The sequence below is a fragment of the Mustelus asterias genome, chromosome 3 (genome assembly GCF_964213995.1).
Source record: "Mustelus asterias chromosome 3, sMusAst1.hap1.1, whole genome shotgun sequence".
NCBI classification, from domain to species: domain Eukaryota; kingdom Metazoa; phylum Chordata; class Chondrichthyes; order Carcharhiniformes; family Triakidae; genus Mustelus; species Mustelus asterias.
Window position 1 is genome coordinate 71,592,724 of NC_135803.1, and position 19,117 is coordinate 71,611,840.

Below are 19,117 nucleotides of genomic sequence, written 5' to 3' on the forward strand. Positions count from 1 at the left end.
GCGCTCATCGCCCACAGAAATCGGACATGCGCGCAACACACACACGCTGCTCCCCGGCTCAGTGCTGTGAGGTGGTGTTTTCTGTGTTAATGTCTGTCCTCACTGTTCCTCCAGACAAGCCGGGATGTAGGAAATGCTGTGCAGTCGGTGAGGACATTGATCCTGGTTCAGGTCAAGCGGAATTGTGTTGAGAAATTGTCCACCGACAGGGACAGGGCCCCCCCCTGTTCAAAATGAAGCTTCATCCTCTTCCTGGAGTAAAGTGCCAGTGTGGTGGGTGGAGAAATCGCTTCACTCTTTGTGGGCGGGGGTTGTGGAGGAATGGGTAGAGGTTTGATGAGTGAAAATAGTTTTAAAAATGCGTAAAGATGTTGAAAAGCAGTGGCTTTGTTTTTTCAGAAAACAGGATGGCCTCCTCCCCTGAGTGAGTTCATGCATCTTCTGGCAAAACATTACATCTGTAAACTCATTCAGGTGCATGTCAAAGTGTCACTATTCCTGGGAGAATCCAGGCCTTTGCTTGTGAGATGCTGAAAATAATTTTCCGGGTTTCTTGCCTCCTTTTTGGTCCTGAATTTCTTTTTTTACATTTTACATAGGGCGGCAACGGTAGCACAGTGGTTAGCACTGCTGCTTCACGGCTCCAGGGACCTGGGTTTGATTCCCGGCTTGGGTCACTGCCTGTGTGGAGTTTGCACATTCTCCTCGTATCTGCGTGGGTTTCCTCCGGGTGCTCCGGTTTTCTCCCACAGTCCAAAGATGTGCGGGTTAGGTTGATTGGCTAATATTGCCCCTTAGTGTCCTGAGATGTGTAGGTTAGAGAGATTAGTGGGTAAATATATAGGGATATGGGGATAGGGCCTGGGTGGGATTGTGGTCGGTGCAGACTCGATGGGCCAAAATGGCCTCTTTCTGCACTTTTGGGTTTCTATGATTCTATAGGAAGAATTGGCCAATATACCCCAGGTATCATCATTGTGGTAAAAGCAAATTACTGCAGATGCTAGAATCTGAAACAAAAACTGAAAATGCTGGAAAACTTTAGCAGGTCTGAAAGCATCTGTAGAGAGAGAATACAGCCAACGTTTTGAGCCTGGATGACCCTTCCTTAGAGCTGAAGACAATAGAATAGAGGATGATATGCTATTAGGGAAGAATGATACCACTAGTATCCATTACAATCCCACGGCTGCCTCGATTACAGCTCTTCACATCCCACATCCTGTAAGGACTCCAAGCCTTTCTCTTAGTTCCTTCACCTCCGTCATATCTGTTCTGGTGATGCCACTTTCCAAAATGGCACTGCTGATGTTTCTTCCTTAATTTGGGGTTTTCCACCCACTGTGGTTGACAGAATTCTCAACTGTGTCTGACCCGTCTCCCATGCCAGTGTTCTCACCCCCTCACCTGCCTCCCAGAACCAGGATAGGGTCTCCCTTGTCCTCACTTTTCATCCCATCAGCCTCTGCATTAAAAGGACCATCCTCCGTCATTTCCACCAAATCCAGCCTAATGCCACCACCAAATACATCTTCCCCTCACTCCCCTGTCAGTATTCCACAGGGACTATTTCCTCTGGGAAACTCTGGTCCACTCCTCCATTGCATCCAACACCTCAGCTCCCCTGCCCATCGCTGCTCCCAATGCAGTTTGCTCTACGTCGGAGAGACCAAATGTAGACTGAGTGACCACTTTGCAGAACACCTTTGGTCTGTCCACAAGCAGGACCCAGCCGCTTGAAATTTCAACACACCATCCTGCTCTCATGTCCACATGAGAGGCGGCATGATGGCAGCACTACTGTCTCACAGTACCAGGGACCCGGGTTCAATTCTGGCCTCAGGTGACTGTGTGGAGTTTGCACGTTCTCCCTGTTGGTTTCCTCTGGGTGCTCTGGTTCCCTTCCACATTCCAAAGATGTACGAGTTAGGTCAATTGGCTATGCTAAAAATTGCCCCTTACTGTCAAGAGAATTAGCAGGGTAAATACGTAGGGTTACTGGGATAGGATATGGGTAGGATTGTTGTCAGTGCAGTCTTCATAGGATCATAGAATCCCTACAGTGCAGAAGGAGGCCATTTGGCCCATCGAGTCTGCACTGACCACAATTCCACCCAGGCCCTATTCCCATAACCCCTCATATTTACCCTGCTAATCTCCCTGACACTAGGGTTAATTTAGCATGGCCAATCAACCTAACCAGCACATCTTTGGACTGTGGGAGGAAACTGAAGCACCCGGAGGGAACCCACGCAGTCACGAGGAGAATGTGCAAACTCCACACAGACAGTGACCCGAGGCCGGGATTGAACTTGGGTCCTTGGGATTGTGAGGCAACAGTGCTAACCACTGTGCCACCATGCTGCCTTAAAGTCTTGATGGGCTGACTGGCCTCCTTCTTCACTGTAGGGATTCTATGTCTGTCCTTGGCCTGTTGCAATGTTATAATGAAGCCCAATGCAAACTGGAGGAACAGCACCTTGTCTTCCAAATAGGCACTTTATAGCCTTCCGGACTGAATATTGAGTTCAATAAAAAAAAAATTTAATTTTTTTTATTTTCATTTCTTCCATCATTTCTTTTTCCACCTTTTTAAAATCTTGCTTTTCATCTTTTCCTCCCACTACAGTTTCCCCTTCCTCCACTCCACTAGGGTCATCTGTTACATGTCTCAGGTGGTTCTTTGACACTCTGCTTACCTTTGTTCTGCCATCTACGCATTCTGATCTCTTAATGGGCCGCTATCAATATCCTTCTTAGCCACGATCACTATCATTTATATTCATTCCCTTTTGTCTTTTGTCTATGACATCTTTTTCAATCCTCCCACTCCCTGCATGCTAACAGAATAAATATCACCCTATTTTCTATTTCCTGTTGTCTTCAGCTCTGAAGAAGTGTCATCTAGACTCAATGTTAGCTCTATTCTCCCTCCATAGATGCTGTCAGACCTGTAGAGTTTTTCCAGCATTTTCTCTTTTTGTTATCATCATTGTGGGGGAGACTTGATGGGCTTTTCCTGCCCATCATTTAACTTTGTAAGCACATGGGGTTCTCCTAGTACTCTGACCCTCAAAGCAAAGTCATCCAAAGCACTTTGCGTTGCCCAAATCCTATTACAGAATGTACATGAAAATATTTCTCTAGTCATATTACCACATGTCTGGATTGTTCCTCAGGTTGTTCACAGAATCAGTGGAATGGATATTGGATTTCCATTGCTATTTCACGATACTACAATAGGACTTGGGGCCTTTTTTCTTTTCCTGCTTTTCAATCTAACAGCGCCTACTGATTTTCAGACCAATTACCTCAACTGTGTGTTCCAGCTTTTAACCATTTTAAAGAAAAACTGGTCTGTCAGGTTATTTTTACTGTACCTTCACCGTAATGGATTCAGAATTTTTCTCTTTTTCAGATTTATTCTTTCATGGGGGGGGTGGGTGTCACTGTCTAGGCCAGTATTTGCACATGAGAAGATGGTGGTGAGTTCCCTCTTGAACCGCTGATCTTAATGTACCCATTTCTGGCCCGTAGATTGTAAGTGAAACTGGTCTTTTTACATCTGTTGTAAAGTCAAAATAAAAATTGTTTGATCTTGGTAAGAATGTGTTGTTTGTTTTCGTTGTCACTGTTACATCCAACAAATACTCAAGCTGTTGTGATTCCGTAATGACTGCTTTTACTTCAGATTCTTTGAGCATTCCCTCTGGATGACATTCAGTAAAGGAGAAGGTTCTGGAGAGTAATTGCTGCAGTGTGCTTGCTCACACCAGGAGGTCCTCCTGTGTTCAATTAACAGTATGCAAAGTACAATACATATCAGTGGTCATGAAGGCGAGGCATGCTAATACTGAGCATTGGAAAGCTTTCTATTTCAGACACCCTGTAATGGCACTAAGCATTGGCGATTTAGGACACGATGTGGAGATGCCGGCGTTGGACTGGGGTAAACACAGTAAGAAGTTTAACAACACCAGGTTAAAGTCCAACAGGTTTATTTGGTAGCAAAAGCCACACAAGCTTTCGGAGCTCCAAGCCCCTTCTTCAGGTGAATTGAACCCGGGTCCCTTGCGCTATGAGACAGCAGTGCTAACTGTGTGCCATCATGCCGCAGATGCTGTCAGATCTGCTGAGATTTTCTAGCATTTTCTGTTTTTGTTTCAGATTCCAGCATCCGCAGTAATTTGCTTTTACTTTGATTTCTGTGCTTCCTCTCTTAATTAAGAAACTCGAAGATAAAGGAAAATAAATGTGTCTGAAACAACAAGCCAATGTCACTAGGGGCTTGGAGCTCCGAAAGCTTGTGTGGCTTTTGCTACCAAATAAACCTGTTGGACTTTAACCTGGTGTTGTTAAACTTCTTACTGGATTTAGGACACACCAGAAAACCATTTTTCACACTGCCATCCTGTAGCTGCTTGGTAAGATTGTAAAGGAGCATTGAATTAGAGACACCTTTGACTTGTAGGCCCATGCTCTCCGGGTTCTGAATTGAGACAACAATTCCGAATGATTAATTAACTGAAGTACTTTTGATGTTTCTTTAAAATGTTTGAAATTAATGAAAAACTCTCTTGAATTCTGTTATTCCTTATTCCCTTTGGCATTTCAATTATCTGTTATTCGACACCGAGAAATGTAACCTTCATTGTTCCTTTTGAATCTAATTCCCTCTACAACTTGTTAAGAAAAGGGTCTTTATATCATTTGTCATGAATTATTTTGATAATTATGGCATGGCAGCTGTTATTGTGAAACTCTCAGAAAGAAAATATTTTCTTCAAAGCAACAAAGGCCAATTGTATTCATCCTGTCTTCCATTGCTCCACATCTCATTTCAAAATGTTCTTGACTAACTCATTGCACAATGTGATTATCCAAACAAGTAAAGAGACACAAATCTTACATGTCCTGTCATTTCAGCAAACAATTAAACCATGATATTAGCCAATGTACCCTGACAAGTCAAACACTAATATATCTGGGAATGAACAACTCGTTACTACTTCATTAAGTAAACAGAAGCCGTTGGCTAGATGGCTAGCATGTGGTTCAGAGTAAGACCAGCAATGTCTGTTCAATTCCTGTTTTGACAGAGGTAGAGCAGGGACCTGCAACCCCTCCCCCATGCTTAATGTGGACTAGTGCCCCTCAAGCTGTAAAACCAATTATCTTTTTCTAATAGATGCCTATACTTCATGGACTATGGTTAATTACCTACCTACCTATATTTATATATGTTTGTGCGAGTGTGTAGATAACAAAGTTACCTGGCCCTTCACCCTGTGAGAATTAGGTTTTGGAAACAATATTTGTGCAAACTTGTCAGTGATATTGGCTTGTTGTTTCAGACACACTTACTTTCCTTTATCTTCAAGTTTCTTAATTAAGAGAGGAAGCACAGAAATCAAAGTAAAAGCAAATTACTGCGGATGCTGGAATCTGAAACAAAAACAGAAAATGCTGGAAAATCTCAGCAGGTCTGACAGCATCTGCGGCATGGTGGCACACGGTTAGCACTGCTGCCGCATAGCGCAAGGGACCCGGGTTCAATTCCGGCCTCGGGTCATTGTCTGTGTTGAGTTTGCACATTCTCCCCGTGTCTGCATGGGTTTCCTCCGGGTGCACTAGTTTCCTCCCATAGTCCAAAGATGTGTGGGTTAGGTCGATTGGCCATGGTAAATTGACCCTAGTGTCAGGGCATTAGGGTAAATATGTGGGGTTACGAGAATAAGCCCTGGGTGGGATTGTGGTCGGTGCAGACTTGATGAGCCAAATGGCCTCCTTCTGCACTGTAGGGATTCTATGATCTGTGGAGAGGGAATAGAACTAATGTTTCGAGTCAGGATGACCCTTTGTCAGAGCACTGACAAAGCATTATACTGTATTTGCAGCAAAGAAGCAGGTCATTCCACTGAACTGGTCTGTTTTGGTGTTTTTGCACCTCGTGCGTATCCGTAAACCTTTAATCTAGAATCATAGAATCCCTACAAGTGCAAAAGAAAGCCATTCAGCCCATCACATTTGCGATGACCCTCCCTGCTCTATCCCCATAACCCAGCGCATTGACCACAGTTAATCCACCTAACCAACACACTAGGACAATTTAGCATGGCCAATCCACCTAACGTCCACATCTTTGGATTGTGGGAGGAAACTGTAGCACCCACAGGAAACCTAACGCAGACGCTGGGAGAATGTGCAAACTCCACTCAGATATTCACCCAAGGCCGGAATTGAACCTGGGTCTCTGGCGCTGTGAGGCAACTAACGCCTTCAACCTCTCTTTATAACAGGGCTGATTTGTCTGCCCTGTCAGCACCTTAGTCTCTTGAAGGTCGAGGCACCATTTTTAAAGGCAGCCTCAGCACAAAGGAGTTCACCTGGAAGACACCCCACCACCCTTTGGGCCACCTCCCCATTCCACTACCTCCTGGCACACCCAGCATAGCCCTCTTCTCCCCCCCGAGCGATGTACTTGCCCTTGGAAGGTCTGCTCCCCAGTTGAATGCCTTGGGAGACCATTTGTGATTCGGACATAGAGACCTGATAATTAGATGCTAATGCATTCAAATGATTTTCCCAATGTTGAGCATCAGAAACACACCCCAGTCGTTGACGGGGGGAAGGGAACAACTGCGTCATGCGTTTATATCAGTGTGAAATGTGATTTGGGAGTTCTCAGAAGATTTTCTGCTCTCATCGCTAAACTCGCTCGACAAAAATGGGACTGGAAAATCCCAGCCTATAGCATTCTTTCTGCTAAGTGACACTCATAGTTCGAAGGATGGTTGGCAACCTACTTGAAGGTCTCTGCTTATTCAGATCTGAAACTGACCACTAATATGTGTTCAGCAGTAACTGCAGGTTACTTTCTGTCCTCACCCTTTCTCGTGCAGATGCATGCAGCTTCTGCTTACCCCTTCATGTACCTGTGCACTTGAGTTTGACACTGACCTAGTCAAAGATCAGCTCACAAAATGCATTTCATCTTTGTAAACCATGCAGTAGTGTTCTGGAGTGCTGTGCCCTCCCTTCCTTAAATCTCTGCCAGGATTTGTTCTGTACAGTACTCTGCGCCTTTGCCAAGATTTCATCTTCTCAATTTTTTGATCATTAATCAAATAGTTCAGCTAGTTTCTCAATAGCTTTATTATCAGAAAGCAAACATTCTGTGAATGGGCACTGGGTCATTGCCACTGGGGTAAGGAAAGATCATTTGATTACCTGAAAATGACTGCATTTTGCACTTCATTTCGCCTGTGGGTTAGGTGTGTACTTGGTTTAAGTTTTAGCTTCACATGTTTCATCATGAAGTCATATTTGGCTATGGCAGAGACTATTTGGAAATTCATCAATCACACAGTTCCACCAGGAAATCTCGTTGGAGGGGAGCATGATTTGGAATTTTGCCATTACAGTCTTGTAGCCCTTTCTTAGAGCCTTGTTCTTTTTAAGTTTAGCTTGCTGCTGATTGTAGGAGAGAGCTAGATTTACCCTGGTAAACTTTTTTTTAGCTCATTTAACTGGGCCTTAACCTTGAGGACCAAAAAGTAGGAATTAGGAGTGCATGGGGCTAACATTAGATGAGCGCTGATATCTTTGAGGGTTGTGGTACTGGAGGAGATCATAGAGATGAAAACAACAGTGAGAATTTAAAAATTAAAACTTTGACCCCGAAACAATATAAATGAGTGAGCAAAGGGGCTGTAGAAGAATGGAACTTGGTGCAAGTTATGCCATGGGCAGCGAGTTTAGGGAAATCAGCAAGGAGTGCATTGAACTAGTCAAGTCCAGAGGTAATAAAAGCATGAATGAGGATTCCAGTACCAGATGAGCTGAGATGGGCAACGTTACACAATTTATGCAATGTTATGGAGTTGGAAATGGGTGATCTAGGTAATAGTGCAAATATAGAATCCTGCAATGCAGAAGGAGGCCATTTGGCCCATCGAGTCTGCACCGACCACAATCCCACCCAGGCCCCATCCCCATAACCTCATGCATTTACCCTAGCTAGTCCCCCTGACACTAAGGGGAAATTTAACATTACCAATCCACCTAACCCAACTATCTTTGGACTGGGAGGAAACCGGAGCACCTGGAGGAAACTCATGTAGACATGGGGAGAATGTGCAAACTCCACACAGACAATTACCCGAGGCCGGAATTGAACCCGGGTCCCTGGTGCTGTGAGGCAGCAGCGCTAACCACTGTGCCACCGTGCCACCCTAATGTTTGGTCAGAATCTCAACTTGGAGGTAAATACGATGCCAAGGCTGTGAACAGAGTAGTTTAATCAGAGATTTTTGCCAAGGAGAAGGATGAAGTTAGCAGTTCGGGAACAGATTTTGGAGCAAGGATTGAAAGCAGTTGCTTGAATCTTGAGACAAAAGCAACTTGTTGTTTGTAGTACACTGCTGCATAATGGAAGGTCATTGAGGCACTCTGTACAGAGACAGTAAAACAAGGCTGATGCTTCAGTGCGTTACTGAGGGAGGGAGTGCTGCACAGTTGAAGGTGCCATGTTTCGAATGAAATGCTAAATTGGGGCCCTTTGGACTGGACATAAAAGGTTCCACAAGGGTTTTGGAAGAAAACGGATGAGTTCTTATTGGCCTGATTAATATTTATCCCTCAACCAACATCTCTGCAACAGATTATCTGGTGATTATTACATTGCTCTTAGTGTAACTTTGTTGTAAACCAAATGGCCACAATCCTTCCTATGTTACAACAATGATGGCACTTCAAAAGCACTTCATTGTTTTTAAGGTGCTTTGGATGGTCTTAAACTTGTGAAGAGTGCTATATAAATGCAAGCTTTTCTTCTTGATGCACAAGGCCCCGCAATAAAACATAGGCATTAGTTCACAACCCTGATGACCATCATCTAGGGTGGCACAGTGGTTAGCCCTGCTGCCTCACAGCGCCAGGGACCCGGGTTTGATTCCAGTCTTGGGTGACTGTCAGTGTGGAGTTTGCATGATCTACCTGTGTCTACATGGGTTTCCTCCCACAGTCCAAAGATGTACAAGTTAGGTGGATTGGCCATGCCGAATGGCCATGCTGAATTGCCCCTTAGTGTCCAAAGGTATGCAGATTAGGTGGATTAGCCATAGTTAATGTGCAGGGTTATGGGGATTGTGGGGGGGGGGGGGGAGGTTACTGGGCCTGGGTAAGATGCTCTTTGGGGGAGTCAGTGCAGACTCAAATGGCTGCCTTCTGCATTGTAAGGATTCAATGGTTCTACATCGGCTCCAAGCTGAGCAACCCCACCTCCAGCTTTGAACTATTTTATCAGGTGAAATATAAAGCACTTGGGTGTTATTTCTTGATGGATTTTGGTCCTACGTTTATTGACAGTACTGTGAAACAATTTAAACATTCACAGAGAAATGAACTTTGAAGTTATATCAAAACAATAAAATAAATACCTTGCACCAGAATCCTTCAAAAGTCATTTTAGCTTGGAGATAAGTGAGGGATCTTTCTCTCCCCCACTGTCATTTCAAAACATGCAAACATTTCAAATCTGAAAGTTCAAGGATCTTTCTTGACAAAAGCTAACACAGCTGCAGTTGTATGTCAGCAGCAGTTTGGAAAAGGATCAGTATTGAGTAGTAGTTGGATGATAACTACAAACTTACTAAACCATTCAGCACATGATTATTCACCATGAAGTTCCGTACACTTTTACTCCAGCTAAGGTGTGTAGACTATAGACAAATCTGAGGTATAAGATTTTCACCTGTGAGCCAAAAACAAAACGGTTAAAAGTGACAAGCTGCACTCATCACACAGGTCACCAAGGGCATTTTTAAATGTTTGTTCCCTGCCCTGCTGCCATTCATACGGCTGGTCCAAGTCACTAATTCTCATAGCCAACAAACTAACTAAATTGCATCTCCGGTCATATCGGGGAGATGGTGGTGTAGTGGTGATGTCACTGGACTAGTAATCCTGATGCCCAGGCTAATACTCTGGGGACATGGTTCAAATACCATCATGGCAGCTCATGGAATGTAAATTCAATTAAGAAAATCTGACTTGAAAGTTTGTCTCTGTACTGGTAACCATGAAACAATCAATTGTTATCAGAACCCATCTGGTTCACTAATGCCATTTGGAGAAGAAATTCTGCTGTTCTTACGTGGCCTGGCTGACCAATGACTCAGGCCAATGACTCTTAACTGCCCTCTAAAATGACCTAGCAAGCCACTCAGTTCAAGGGGAATTAGGGATGGGCAACAAGTGCTGGTATTGTCAGTGATGTCCACATCTCAAAAATATTATAGAAAAAAATATACAGCGTAAGACCCTGATTTGCTGGACCCATTCATGCGGCTCTCGACAGTTAAGCCTCGCCAAAAATCTACCTGGAAAATTGAGTGTTCCCTGAAACCAGCAAAAAAATGGCAGGGCAAAATCCCACTCTGCTGTTTGACCATCTTTGCTACTTTCATGATGTAAATGAGAACAAAATTAGCCTCACATTTCACTCACTTCCTCAAACAGCCAAGATTATTAATGTGTATGTGGTGTCTGTCTCTTTAAGACAGTACAGCAGAAGAGGGCCACCTGACTTGAGGGATCAATGGGAACTGAGAGTGAGTGACCACCCCAGAGGGTGGAGTCCTCTCTTGGGAAGAATCATCAAGCAGCCATGTAGTAGACAAGTAAGGACTGGAGCACCATTTCAGGGCCGCCTCGAGCTGCAACTCCTGTACCAAATTTCTCTTATCAATAAATAAGTTTTGTACCACATAATGCCTGAAATCTCTTGACGATGCTAGAGTGCCACTACACAACAATTAATCAAAGATCTTCTTTTGCTGATATGTTGGTTTATTTATGTGATAAACTAGCAACTAAGTTTGCTCTGAATAATCAATTCCATTATTTTATTTGTTATCAATGTCACAGTAAAGGATTGCTTGCTGCCTAAAGCTGTTTCATTAGATTTTTGAGTTGGGTACTAATCCTAAAGTGTTTCCAAATGCTAAGACCCCCCCCCACATTTTACTCATTAGCTCCAAGGTTATTGTCAAGGTTATTGTCAATTTCTCATATGGAACTTGCCTCTTCTACTATGAAGGCAGACACACAATGCCTCCGGCATTTTCTTGTTTACCATGATAATTTCTCCTGTCTCTGCCTCTAAGGGTTCAACTTTAGCTACTCTCTCCTCTCTCAGACCCTGGCTTGGGTCACTGTCTATGCAGAGTCTGCATGTTCTCCCCGTGTCTGCGTGGTTTTCCTCCAGGTGCTCCGGTTTCCTCCCACAGTCCGAAAGACGTGCTGGTTAGGTGCATTGGCTATGCTAAAATCTCCCTCAGTGTACCCAAACAGGAGTGTGGCGACTAGAGGATTTTCGCAGTAACTTCATTGCAGTGTTAATGTAAGCCTACTTGTGACGAATAAATAAAAACTAAACTTTAAAAAGCTCTCTGCAAAAGCTGCCATCTTGAAATCAGTTCAATAAAAATCTCTCACTTTAGAAGACATTGAGGAAGCTCTGCAGTCTTTACACACAAGACAGCTAGTAAGAGTATAAAGGCTTTGCTTGTAACTCAAGACTTACCTTACAGTCCTTTCCTGGCACTCAGTGCATTCAAGTCAGATCACCTGCAAAAATCATAATAAGGCCACAAACGTCTCGGCCTTTTGGCTAAGATCAAGTGTAGTATCGACATGCTGTACTTGCTTGAAGTCATTAGGTTACATTTTAGCTTCATTTGAAGCAATTTTTAAAAGCGGCATCTCGGCCTTTTGGCTAAGATGCAAATGAGATCAAGCCTTGGAGGAGGTTCAATGCCTACTCCAATCAGCTTGGATCATGTAGATCAAGCCCAAGACAGGAGGTGAGAGCCCTGCCTTGTCAGCTTGGATTGGGAATGTCTCACTTGTTGAGACTCTGAATTGGACTTGATTTGATTGAATTGGATTTAAAAAAAATAAGGCCACAAACTAATGACTGTCTTGGAGGAGACCAAATCTTACACTGCAGGTAAGGAGACCTTTGATATTCCCTAAACTAAACATCAATCTAATCAAGGTTCTCATTGAAGAATCCCATATATCTAATAATATACACATCTCAATTTAAATGCAGCCAAGCAGACACCCTAAATTTGTGCTGTATCTACTGTGCGATGGAACTGAACAGTGATTGCAAAATATGCGCATATATCTTCTTAAAAAAAAGAAGTCAGAAGAAGAGTGACATAGGAACATTAAAGTTAGGAACAGGAATAGGCTATTCAGCCCTTTAAGCTTGCTCTGCCATTCAATAAGATCATGGCTGATCTGGTTGTGGTTTCAACTCCACTTTGCCATCTGCCCCATCATAATCCTTTTCTATCAGAACTCTGTCTAACTCTGCCTTGAATAAATTCAATGACTCAGCCTCCACTGCTTTCTGGGGAAGAAATTTCACATAATAATGAACCTTTGAGAGAAAAAAGTGTCTCCTCATCTCAGTATTACAAGGTAGACCACTTCTTAAATTATGTTCCCCGGTTCTAACCTTTCCCCAAGTGGAAATATCCTCATAATATCTACCCTGCCAAAGCTACTCACGATCTTATATATTTCAGTTAACATACTCAATTTTCCGGCAGAAAATCAGTTCGGATTCTGGCAACTACATGAAAAATATTTAAGCAACTTCTCACTTTATCACAGTGCCTTTTAGATAGCGAGTCCAAGTGATGGTGATAAAGAAAGCAAAGACGTGAAGGATTGAAAACAGGTTGGATTATGTTTAACTTGAAGTAAGTAATTAATCAATAGCTTCTGACAACTACTTAAAGACCTTGAAAGTAAATGGAATAGAGGCTGGGAGATGGATAGATTTTCACTTGGTCAGCTAATCTCCTTAGATCTGCTTTCCTGCATATCAGTAAGAATGTTGATCTGCAGTCTGTTAGCAGAGGGATGCTGTGTAATGCAAATGGAAAATGATGCCATCTTTCATTATAATTATACACTTATGACCCCTGAGTTTGCCCTGGCGGCAGAATGCAAGCTTGGATCTAGAGCTTCAAGGTGTGAAGGTGTTGCATTTAGCAGCTAGGCCTTGGCCTGAGCATCTCACGAGCCCTTAAATAAGCAGTAGCAGTCTACATCCCTAATGGTGCAGCCACTAAGAGCCTCACCAGTGGCTGCAGATAGAGGTGCATTGGGGTGAAAAATAGTGCATAGATCACATATCATTAATCCCAATCCTATTTGAAATCTGTGTGCAGAGAATGTTCCTGTAGTGGTTGATGATCTTGCAATATTTGATGATGTGAATATCAATGTTGGGCAGATGCTGTTGGTTGTGGAAGGATTGGGACAAAGGTTGGACATGATTGCAGTGGAGGTGATCTGAGATTATTAAAGTAAAATTCGCTTCAGCAAACTGCTACCAAACAGCTCTGGCTACAGGTAAACTGATAGACCCCACCCATCCTCTATGTCAGGTGTATTTCCCTCCATTTTGTGGTATGTCTTTGTCCATTTGTGCCTCCCTGTGTAGCCATTATTGCAGAACAAAACTTTGTAGCACACTATATTACAGGATACTCTCTCTGGTCAGTATTACAGCATGATGCCAGAACTGTCCAAGCCTCTGAATTGTTGCTTCAGGGCTTTAGTGGTCTGTTCATAGAAGATTCTGGTTGAACTTATTGAACTACCCAATTATAGTAGAATTCTGCTGCTAATCTTTGAGTCACAGACGTTTACAGGATGGAAACGGGCCCTTTGGCCCAATTTGTCCATGTCGCCCAGTTTTTACCATTAAGCTAGTCCCAATTGGCTGTGTTTGGCCCATATCCCTCCATACCAATCTTACCCATGTAACTGTCTAAATGCTTTTTAAAAGACAAAATTGTACACGCCTCTACTACTACCTCTGGCAGCTCATTCCAGACACCACCCTCCGTGTGAAAAAAATTGCACCTCTGGACCCTTTTGTATCCCTCCCCTCTCTCCTTAAACCTATGCCCTCAAGTTTTAGGTAGAGGGCATAGGTTTATGCCCTCTATAGGTAGAGGGCATAAACCCTCTACCTTTGCTTCTTGAGAGGCACCTCAAGTGAGAAGTACAACGGATAGCCCTTGTCTATAAACTGCTTCCTTAAACTGCTGGACACAGATGAACGGTACGTGATTAGATGACTGCCACAATATATATCATGGTAGCTAACAGTAAAGCAGGTACGGCTGTGCACTTGGCTTATGACACTTCTTAGAATCCCAAGATTAACATCACAACTTCACAACAATCAGATCAGGTCAACTAGAGCAACACTCTTTCTGATTAATGAAGGTGGTTGTGTTGCATGAAGGGTAACACCTTGTATTCATTATGGACAGAAAAGGGTTCAATTTAAAACAGCCCTGATTTCTCCCCTCGCTACCCATCTGTAAATAGAAAGGTGTTTGATTTTTGATTTCCCTCTTTATAAGCAGCGGCGTATTTTCTCCAACCCTTCAAATTTAAATCAATCCTCTATTAATAACTGCAGAGCAAACCCAAGGTAGGATAAAATCGGAGGGTTAGTTTATTTTGCACACACTCAAAAACATGGGAAGCGGGTTTGCAACATCTTAAACCCCCACCTCACATCCTCCTTTTGCATTCAAAAGATAAAAGAGGGATAAAAGGAATACATTCATTCAGAGAGGTTAGGTGGCTAAAGCTGATGCGGGGTAATTCATTCTTCCAGTAGTATTAACTTCCACAATCGGTAAAGCATGTTCAAGAGGTTAATTAGTCTTGTAGTAAAGCACTGAACAGAAGTTCAGGCCTTTCAATGGAAACACTGTAGATGAGGGCCCGACAATTCAAACCTGGACAGAGCTCTGGTTCTCTTGCTGTTTTGTTGATGGAAGATGGCAGATTACCTCCTTTAGCTTCACAAGGCAATATTACAGGTTCTAGCAGCTTGGGGTGGGGCAGTCAGGTGCCACAACTCCTGCTTGTTCCCCTTGGTTTGATCAAAGGATGTATATTCCTGGTCTGAATTCTTGAGATGGTTAATGTCTCATCCATTAATAAGTTTACCAGTGATTTCAGGGTCCATTGCCTTGGCAGACAGATCATTTCTGTTGACCAGGGATTTGCCTCAGGGGCCTTTGTGTATTGGTATTTAACTTCTGTAGTCACAAGGGGCTCTTTAGAAATAATGAGGATGCTGTGGTTTTCTGAAGGCTAGAAATCTCTTTTGTGCAAGTCATAGCTAGTCATAGTTACAGTTAGTGTAAAGCCTTTGTCCATTATACACTTTTTAAAAATAATTTTATAAGTAGCTACAATGATGTAGATATATATACTCTTTCATGTCTTCTTGGCATGACAATTAGCTCTCCAGTTGCAGTTTTATTTACATTTTTCTCCTGCTTATTCTCTTCTTCCCAAGTGTGATTCCTTAATGATTCCTTAATGTACTTATTATGAAATAAGACTCTGTACCTGCGAGATTTACCTGCAAGAAGTAGAGGATCTCATTAATACCACATGAAATGGCCACCTCAGAATTTACTCCTGCCTAGACTTTATGAGCTTGAGCAGGAAACATCTGTAGTCAGGTGGTAAGATTTTAAAATTAGGTCTGTGTTATAATGACACCATTTGCATTTATGAGATCCCTATACCTGGACGGTCTGAGCCCTGTGGGAGATCAGGAGAGTTTGATAATGTGCACTGGACAGGAGGAGATGACTCTTTGTCAGCAGCTTTGAGCGCAAACAAGGAATAAGAAACCAAAATCACTCCATCATCTGCGGAACCAGACCATGTTATTCTGGAAATTATTTTGAACACAGTTATTTCATTAAGTGCTAATTAAATTTTGCATAGTCAAATCACAGCAGGTCCGTAGGATTTTGATTGTTATTATTATTATCTACTTATACACAATTTTCTAACTCTCCATCAAATCCATGCTTATGTGGCCTGAAAATACTTGATGAAACAGTGCAAAAGTTTCTTTACTCTTTATCTAACTAGTGCCATATTAATTAGGTAGCTAGTTTTTTGTGCGACATTGGAACCCTTTACTGTAGTTGGATAGAAACTTCAGATAAAATTGAATTGGCTCCATCCATTAGTGCCTCCCTGTAATGTTCTATTCACTGATAGGTTATCAACTTGTCCTGGTAGCTACATAGCCCATAACTAATTTCGCGCAGACCGACAATTGTCCTGGATGCTTTGGTTTCACCATTGCCTTTATCAACAGAATTTGGAGCAGTTCAGTGTTAGTCTTGCCTGTAAAATATAAATAACTAATGATTAATGACACATACATACTCCACAATCACATGGTTATTGCAAAACTCTAAAGACAGAAAATAAATAATTCTTTAATTCCTTTCCACAAGCAAAAGTACAGATTTTGGAAGTAAACCCTAGCTAGACTCAGTGAACGAGAAGGAGTGAATCATGAAGTTAATGCTGGTTAGTAAATACTTACTGGCATGTTGCAGTTCCATGCTTTCTGATTTTGCAATATTTGAAAATATATTGACCTTGTGGCAGCTGAGAAATTGCGACAACCTGTGATAAAAGTTTCTAGATTTCTCCTTCAGATTTTTGTAATCACTTTGGAAGCAGGATTTGCAGTAGTGAGATCTGTTTGAGATCTTCCCCAACCCGACTGGCAACGTAATCAGATCCACTCAGCAAGGGTGTGAACCTGATTACCATTAATTTGAATATATTTAAATATTCTTAAACGGCATAATGCCGTTGCTTTGGGGGTCAAGCATGATGACCACATTGGGGGCGTGAAGGGAGTATGGCCCCCAGGTGGTGAGGGACATGGCAGGGCACTGCCATCTGGCATCCTGCCGGGGGCATCCGGGGGGCCTGTGGCAGAACCAGGGGCAGGGCCAGGAGTGGGACCACTAGGTAACCCCATTGGGGGTGTTCCCATTATGTAGAGGGGGGCAACAATGTAGGGGGATGGGCATTGATGTCCCAATGCCAGCGATGTTTGAGGGTGGGGGGTGTATTGCCTGCATGGTATAGGAGTGGGTGACCCGAATATTGAGTGGTGTGGGGAGGTTCCTCCTCTGTGTTCAAGGATTGGGGGTGTTCCCCTTGTCTGCCAAAGATCCCGCTGTCCATCGGGGGCTGCCCTTTACCTTGATTTTGAGATCTTTGACTTTAAAAATGGTGTCCCAATCTTTGTGGAGCTGGCCTTGCCGGCTGAATCAGGCCCTGCTCTACAAGAATGACAGTGCAAAAAATGATGAAATGTTCGAAGATCTGGAGTGAAAACCTGGCTGTGTTTCTGGGAAGAAACACGCTGGCTTTCAGTCAGTACCTAACACTTTGGCATTTTTTAGGAAAATTCTACACTTACTGGAAATTCTACATTTTAAAACAGAGTGTAACAACAAGCATATACAGATCACATAATGTTGGATACTTAGCAAGCTCTATCTACATTTCTCTGTCATTGTTGTCGATGTCATCGGCAGCAGTCCCTTGAAATTGAGGATGGCATTGCCCCATTAAGCATTTCTATGTCAAGCGTATCATTAGTTAGTTACAAACCAAAGCTATCGCCTCAGGTCAGGTACAGTTCTTTCAATTCTGGGTAGAGGTTACTCCAAATTTCTATTGAACCCAGCCAGTAGGTAGAGAGAAGTGTTTCTTCTCAATAATATGGACTCTGTTGAAATCCACGTTCAAAATATAAATGCACATGCTATACATACAGAATTATTTTTATAATATTAAGTTGCACTATTACTGTCTGTCTCATATCTTATTGCTGATGGGTGGAACTAAGATTAATTCAAATGGGATTAATACAGACTATTGGTACATCCATAGCAACTTGATTGATGATTGCCTTCATTACTGTACCTGGATGACAATTCCTTGTGTTGATCACACTATATAAAGAAGAACTTTCTGGCATCTGTCCTAAAATTTTGTACTTTGTTCGAATGTCACAGTTTTATTTGAAGTATTTTTGAATTATTTTAAAATAACATTAGGTATTCCTATGAAGTTTGCATATCGACCCCCACTCCCCCCGCTGTTTATACTTTTCCATATTAAATTCTTTGACCATTAACCCCCCCGCCCCCCACCCTCTGCATTTGATACCTGTGAATGTGACCATCTGGTGTGTCAACACTGATCATTCAGGTATTTCATTCAGCATTCCCTACCCACTACTCCAACTTGATTAACATCAACTGTTTACTGTCCTTTAGTCAATTTCTTAAAACACCCATTGAAGTAACTTAAGTCTCAAACTCTACATTGACTTGTAATGTGAATGAGTTTTTGTCAATAGAAAAAGTAGGAAAGCAAAGAGTATTGGAGGGAATAGTCTACTTTGCTGTAAATTCCATGGTCAAATGCATTGAGTAGAGTGTTGAGCCATTCGAAAACCTGTTAGCTGTGTTGGTGCTCAGGTTCATTTTGACCCCGACACCCCTAATCTAGTAAAAGGGAAAAAGCCACTCAGGGTTTCACACTTCCGAAATGTTTTTCAGGTTTGAAGTGTATGAATGTAGAGGTGTAAGGAAGAGCAGAATTGTGCTTCCTGGAAAGCTCTGTGATCATATGACAACACTGTCGGACCAACCTCATCCGTAAGTACCCACCTGCAGAACTGTACCTTCCTTTTGCATTATCCTCCATTATTGGTAAGGGAGGTTGGACAAAAAAGATGAGCACAAAATGAGAAACAGGTGGAAGCAAGAGGAGATGAAGGAGGGAAAGGTGTGGAAAATGAAAGAAAAATCAGACCACAAAATAGATAAATAATTTCTAAACCCTTGATTGAATGAACCTTGAACAGATTGAAGACATAGGGAAATTAGGGAAAGAATAGCTGAATAAATTAAGCAAAAAAAACTTCAAAGGCCAATAAAAGAGTTCAGCTAAAAGAAAAAAAAACAGAGAAGGATGAAATACAGAAAACCAAATGATGGATCATAATTTCTTTAAATGCCCAACATTATTTTTATTCACATTCTGACTTGTCTGATTTCAAGCAGAAGTGAGCAAAGACCTTCTGAGTCCTCTCTCTGCAATCCTATTTGTGTAAACAAAGGTTTATTTGAATATATCTGAAGTGGGCTGTGTTTTAGTA

At 42.5% G+C, this 19,117-nt stretch overlaps 1 non-coding gene across 1 annotated transcript; it reads left to right on the plus strand.

The window, feature by feature from the left end:
- Positions 1 to 11,654: 11,654 nt before the first annotated feature.
- On the plus strand, positions 11,655 to 11,853 carry LOC144491942 (U2 spliceosomal RNA). The gene has a single exon (XR_013497521.1). It is a non-coding gene; the product is annotated as a U2 spliceosomal RNA (small nuclear RNA).
- Positions 11,854 to 19,117: the final 7,264 nt, after the last annotated feature.